A 6,000-nucleotide genomic window follows, 5' to 3' on the forward strand; every position below is an offset into this window, starting at 1 on the left:
TTTCACCACTTTGGCCAAGATGATCTCGATCTCTTGACCTCGTGATCCACTCACCTCAGCCTCCCAAAGTGGTGGGGTTACAGGCGTGAGCCACTCCGCCCGGCTGAGTTGTTGTTATCTACATATAGACTAGACTAGATCCAATTTTCCAATAAAATTACTAAAAACAGAAACTGCGCTGTTCCTGAAGTCTGCTGATGAAAAACGTCAAACTCTGGAAAACATTTGAAGAGATTTATTCTGAGCCAAATAGGAGTGACCATGACCCATGACACGGCCTCAGGAGGTCCTGAGTTGCCCAAGGAGGTCGAGGTGCAGCTTGGTTTTATACATTTTATGGAGACTCCATCAAATACTTTTAAGTAATACTTTGGTTTGGTCTAGAAAGGCAGGACAACTCAAAGCAGGAGCTACTAGTGTATAGGTAGATTTAAACATTTTCTGGTTGACAATTGGTTGGGTTTATCTAAAAGCCTAGGATGGGCCGGGCATGGTGGCTCACGCCTGTAATGTCAGCACTTTGGGAGGCTGAGGCCGGTGAATCACCTGCAGTCAGGAGTTTGAGACCAGCCTGGCCAACATGGTGGCACCCCGTCTCTATTAAAGATACAAAAAAATTAGCCAGGTATGGTGGTGGGCGCCTATAATCCCAGCTACTCAGGAGGCTGAGACAGGAGAATTCCTTGAATCCGGGCGGTAGAGGTTACAGTGAGCCAAGAATGCACCATTGCACTCCAGCCTGGGCAACAGATCTAGACTCTGCCTCAAAACAAAAACAAACAAACAAACAAAAATGTCTAGCATCAACAGAAAGGAATGCCTGGGTTAAGATAGAGGATTGTGGTGACCTAAGTTCTTATTTGCAAAGGAAGCCTTTAGGGACTAGGCTTCAGAGAGAATAGGTTGTAACATGTTTCTTATGAGATTTAAGTCTGTGTTGATGTTGATGCCAGAGAGGTATAATGAGGCATGTCTGACCCACAAGTGCTGTCATGGCCTCTCAGGTTAATTTTAAAAGAGCCCTGGCTGAGGAGGAAGTCCATTCAGATGGTTAAGGGGAGTGGGGTGCTTAGGATGTTATTTTAGTTTACAAATACAATAAGATAAAACTGCATTTTTTTTTTTTTTTTTTTTTTTTTTTTTTTTGAGACAGAGTCTTGCTCTGTTGCCAAGGCTGGAGTGCAGTGGCAAGATCTTGGCTCACTGCAACCTCTACTTCCCGGGTTCACATGATTCTTCTGCCTCAACCTCGTGAGTAGCTGGGACCACAGGCATGTGACAACATCCCCAGTTAATTTTTTGTGTTTTTAGTAGAGGCGGGGTTTCATCGTGTTACCCAGGACAGTCTGGACCTCTCGACCTCGTGATCCGTCCACCCTGGCATCCAAAAGTGCTGGGATTACAGGCATAAACCACCGTGCCCCGCCAAAGTGCATAAATTTTAAGGAACAAGTCTCGTGCCTGAGGTATGGACCACACAAAAAGTTCACCAAACTGTCCAATGCCATAACCAGAGACATTCCAATGACAAATCAGGATGAGAAGTTGATGTTTCCACACTGTGGACAGCTTTTCCCAAGACGTCAGAATAATTCGTCATATCATAATGAGACTCTTACCCACTTAATGTCTACATTTTTCACTTGAGAGAACCTGAACCCCAAATACTTTGATTCATCTAGTGGTCTCTTTTATAGAGTTGGCACTCTGCTTTATTCAACCTAGTCCTAAAATGCTACTCAAAGACTACAAGAGGTCTCATTCAATTCCCCCACAGTGTTTTGATTTGTCTTGGGATCTTGGTTCAAAACCATCGTACAAACTAAATTTATTATACTACTGCTAATTATAGCTGGGTGCAGTAGCTCATGCCTGTAATCCCAGCACTTTGGGATGCCAAAGCAGGCAGATCACTTGAGGTGAGGAGATTGAGATCAGCCTGGCCAGCATGGTGAAACTCCATCTCCCCTGAAAATGCAAAAGTTAGTCGGGCGTGGTGGTGAGTGCCTGTAATCCCAGCTACTTAAGAGGCTGAGGCAGGAGATTCAGTTGAACCCAGGAGGTGGAGCTTGCAATGAGCTGGGATCACGCCACTGCACTTCATCCTGGGTGACAGAGCAAGACTCCATCGCAATAAAATAAAGTAAAATAAAATAAAATAAAATAAAATAAAATAAAATAAAATAATTGCTAATTATTTTGGTATTATGATCTTTGAGCTCCATTCTTGTTGCCTAATACTTGTTAAGCCAGCTCTCCCAACAGGATAATGTTGGCCTAGTGCTTCAAGATGAATGCTACCATAGATGGGACTAATAAGATGGAATTTGATGCTGAACTCCAGACAAACATGCCTGCATTTTTATTCCTTCTGACCTGTTTGTGACTCAAATGTGGCCCATGTCCCTGATATCAACTCCCTTACCTTTCCCTTGACATGGGACAAAAACAACCGGCCCAGGTCCATCCTGGCATGGAGTGACAATGAAGCCTCACTTTAAGATGGCTGATCAGTGAGGTTTTCAAAGAAAGATGTTCATCAAAAGAGGGAACCTGAAAGCTGATTGTGCGAATGAACCAGCTTCTCTAGGGCCAATGAGCCTCATTTCAAAACAATATGTAACATTTTTCTTTCCAATAAAACTTCCAACTTCTCTTTGTTGGTTGGACATACTGAAGACCACCCTAGTCCGTGTGTATGCCCTGAATTGCAATTTTGTGATTCCCAAATAGAGCATTTGATTTCGGGATTTGTCTCTATAATTTATTTTGACTTTGACACAATTAACCGGTATGATGTGTTTAAAGGTCGCCCCGCCCCCTGACAAGGTGAGTATTATACTGAATTTAAGAATTCTTTCTAGGCAGGGCATGGTGGCTTAAGTCTGTAATCCTAACACTTTGGGAGGCCGAGGTGGGCGGATCACCTGGGGTAAGGAGTTCAAGACCAGCCTGGCTAAAATGGTGACACCGCAGCTCTACAAAAAGTACAAAATTAGCTGGGCCTTGTGGCGCATGCCTGTAACCCTAGCTACTTGGGAGGCTGAGGCAGGAGAATTGCTTGAACACAGGAGACAGAGGTTGCAGTGAGCCGACATCGCACCACTGCACTCCAGCCTGGGCAACAAGAGAGAAACTCCATCCCGAAAAAGAAAATTATCCTATTATAATCTTGATAATTGCTTTGCTTTGCATCTTACTATGGACTTGTTGGATATCTAGGTGGCTGTAAACTACCCAGAGAAAGAAACAGCAGGGGAAATAATTAGAAAATTGTAGTGTTCCTATAAAAGAATAACAAACGGGGGAAATTGTAAAGGTAACTAAACATAAAGTTAAATTTTTCCTGTTGCCAAAATGGCAAGAAGAGACCTTTCCCCACTTCACTTTCCTTACAGCATCTCCTTGAGAAAATTTGTATTTGTAAATTCTTCCTTTGATCTGTAAGCCTCTGGCCATCCTAGAACTCAGGAGGGTCTCGAACTTGAACTCCAGGCCTCAAGTGATCCTCCAGCCTCAGCCTCCCAAAGTGTTGGGATTACAGGCATGAGCCACCACACTTGTACCCTAGGAATGTCTATCTTCAGGGCCTTGGAGCCATCTCTTTGAAATGTGAACGTCGAGGAAGATGATGTCCTTGTCTCCCTGTCACCAGGGGAGTTTAGCCTAGGTGCCTCGCTCCAAGCTGTAAGCACCTGCTTGTCATAGAGATATGAGTTTTATTTTTCCTTCAGATAAAGGCAATTAACTAACACACGTGGGTACTCTTAATTACTTGGTGAACTTAGGACTTGCCTGGGAGTATTTAGTTTTCACCCTTGGCTGCTGCTGTACAACCAGGCCAATTAGCTACTTACCTGGACTTTCTGGTTTTTCCTACCACTTTTTTGTTTGTTTGTTTTTTGTTTTGTTTTGTTTTTGAGACGAGTCTTGCTCTGTCGCCCAGGCTGAAGTGTAGTGGTGTGATCTCAGCTCACTGCAACCTCTGCCTCCCAAGGTCAAGTGATTCTCCTACCTCAGCCTTCCGAGTGGCTGGGATTATAGGCGTGAGCCACCACGCCTGGCCTCTGCTACCACTTTTGGGTTGTATGAAATACTACACTTCAAAGTGTGGGATCTGGCTTCCCAGACAGCTGCCAAAGGGGCAGGTGATGCAATCTGGAAGTGTAGGGGAGTTCGTGCGCGTGGGGTAAATTTTGACCAATAAGAAAATAGCCAGGAGTGAGAGACGGGTAGTAAATTCCCTCTCCTCTCCTCTCCCCATGCCCTGTTCCAAGCATGGTTTCTCAGTATAGTCTGTCTAGAGGTGCCCTGTATGGCCCAAAACCTGTTTCCTTGGGAACCTGAGCTAAAATAATGGGAATTCACACACCCGAAGACAGTGTTACATGTTGTGGAGGATCCAGATCTGGACAGAGGAAAATTACCCCAATAAGGAAACGGACAATTTGAGGATTTGGAATAGAGGGATGGACTAGAAGAACTAGTAGTAGAATAGCTTATGGGTAATATTTTTGGAGAAAAGGCAGTTCTGGTGATTTTTGCAGTGAACTGCTCAGCTCTGTAAAATTTATACGTCCTTTCTTTCCATCAGTCTCCCCTATGAAATCTTCCATAAAGTGTCCTTTTATAACTATCTATTGCCTGTGGGGTGAATTTTCTTTTTTTGTTTTTCTTTTTATTTAGAGATAGAGTCTCTGTCCACCAGGCTGGGTATGTAGTGGTGCCACCTTGGCTCACTGCAATCTCTGCCTTCCGAGTTTAAATGATCCTCCTGCCTGAGCTGCCCTAGTACCTGTGACTACAGGCGCGTATCACCAATGCCCGGCTAATTTTTTTTTTTTTTTGTATTTTTAGTAGAGATGGGGTTTCACCATGTTGGCCAGGCTGGTCTTGAACTCCTGACCTCAGGTGATCCACAGGCCTAGGTCTCCCAAAGTGCTGGGATTACAGGTGTGAGCCACCACACCCAGCCTGTTAGATTTCTTTTGAAGAATAAAACAGATTGAGTCTTGTGCCAAAATGCAGGGGAAGCTGCACCCAGACAGGTAACAAAGTATTATATACAATAATAGATAGGGTTTCTACATACCAATATTAACCATTTAGAAAACCAAATTGAGAAAAATCACACTTATATTGTGACAAAAATACATAAAATATCTAAAACAAGATTATTGGAGCAAGATGGCAGATAGATCCCGTGCCCCACTCAACATTCCATCGAATTGGGAAGAAAATGTTTTCAAGGGTCAATTCCTAACAGTAGAGGAAAACAAGAAAACATGTCAGTGGTCCACCAGATATATTGAGGCATTCTTGGGAGATAGAGTAGATGGGATTAGACTGATAGAGAAAGCCAAGGAGAGAAGCTCAAATCACTGTAGGCAAGAGATGCTGTTTGTTTTTTGAGACAGAGACTTATTCTGTCGCCCAGGCTGGAGTGCAGTGGCATGATCTCATCTCACTGCATGCTCTGACTCCCGGGTCCAAGTGATTCTCCTGCCTCAGCCCCCGCAGTAACTGGAATTCACAGGTGGCCCCCACCATGGCAAGCTAATTTTTGTATTTTTAGTAGAGACAGGGGTTTCACCATATTGGCCAGGCTGGTCTCGAACTCCTGACATCAAGTGATCTGCCTACCTTGGCCTCCCAAACTGCTGGGATTACAGCGTGAGTCACTGCGTCCGGCCAAGAGATGCTCTTTGTAACAAAGCTTCTAAAAAACTCCAAACCCAGAATCAACAAAAAAACACAGAGCTGGAAAGGGCCTTAGGATAATCATCAGGTAGGTTAATTTAAAAGTTCATTTGAAGCATCTAAATCAGCCAGATTCCCCTCCAACATCACAAACAGATTGCCTGGCAGTGGCCACTTTTGCCTCTAAGATGATACGCTGATAATCGTTCATTAAAGAAACTGAAGGCCTGGCGAGGTGGCTCATACTTGTCATCCCAGCACTTTGGAAGGCTGAGGCAGAAGGATTGCCTGAATCCAGTA

This window comes from Rhinopithecus bieti, unplaced genomic scaffold, assembly GCF_001698545.2.
Source record: "Rhinopithecus bieti isolate Rb0 unplaced genomic scaffold, ASM169854v2 scaffold_39970, whole genome shotgun sequence".
NCBI lineage: Eukaryota > Metazoa > Chordata > Mammalia > Primates > Cercopithecidae > Rhinopithecus > Rhinopithecus bieti.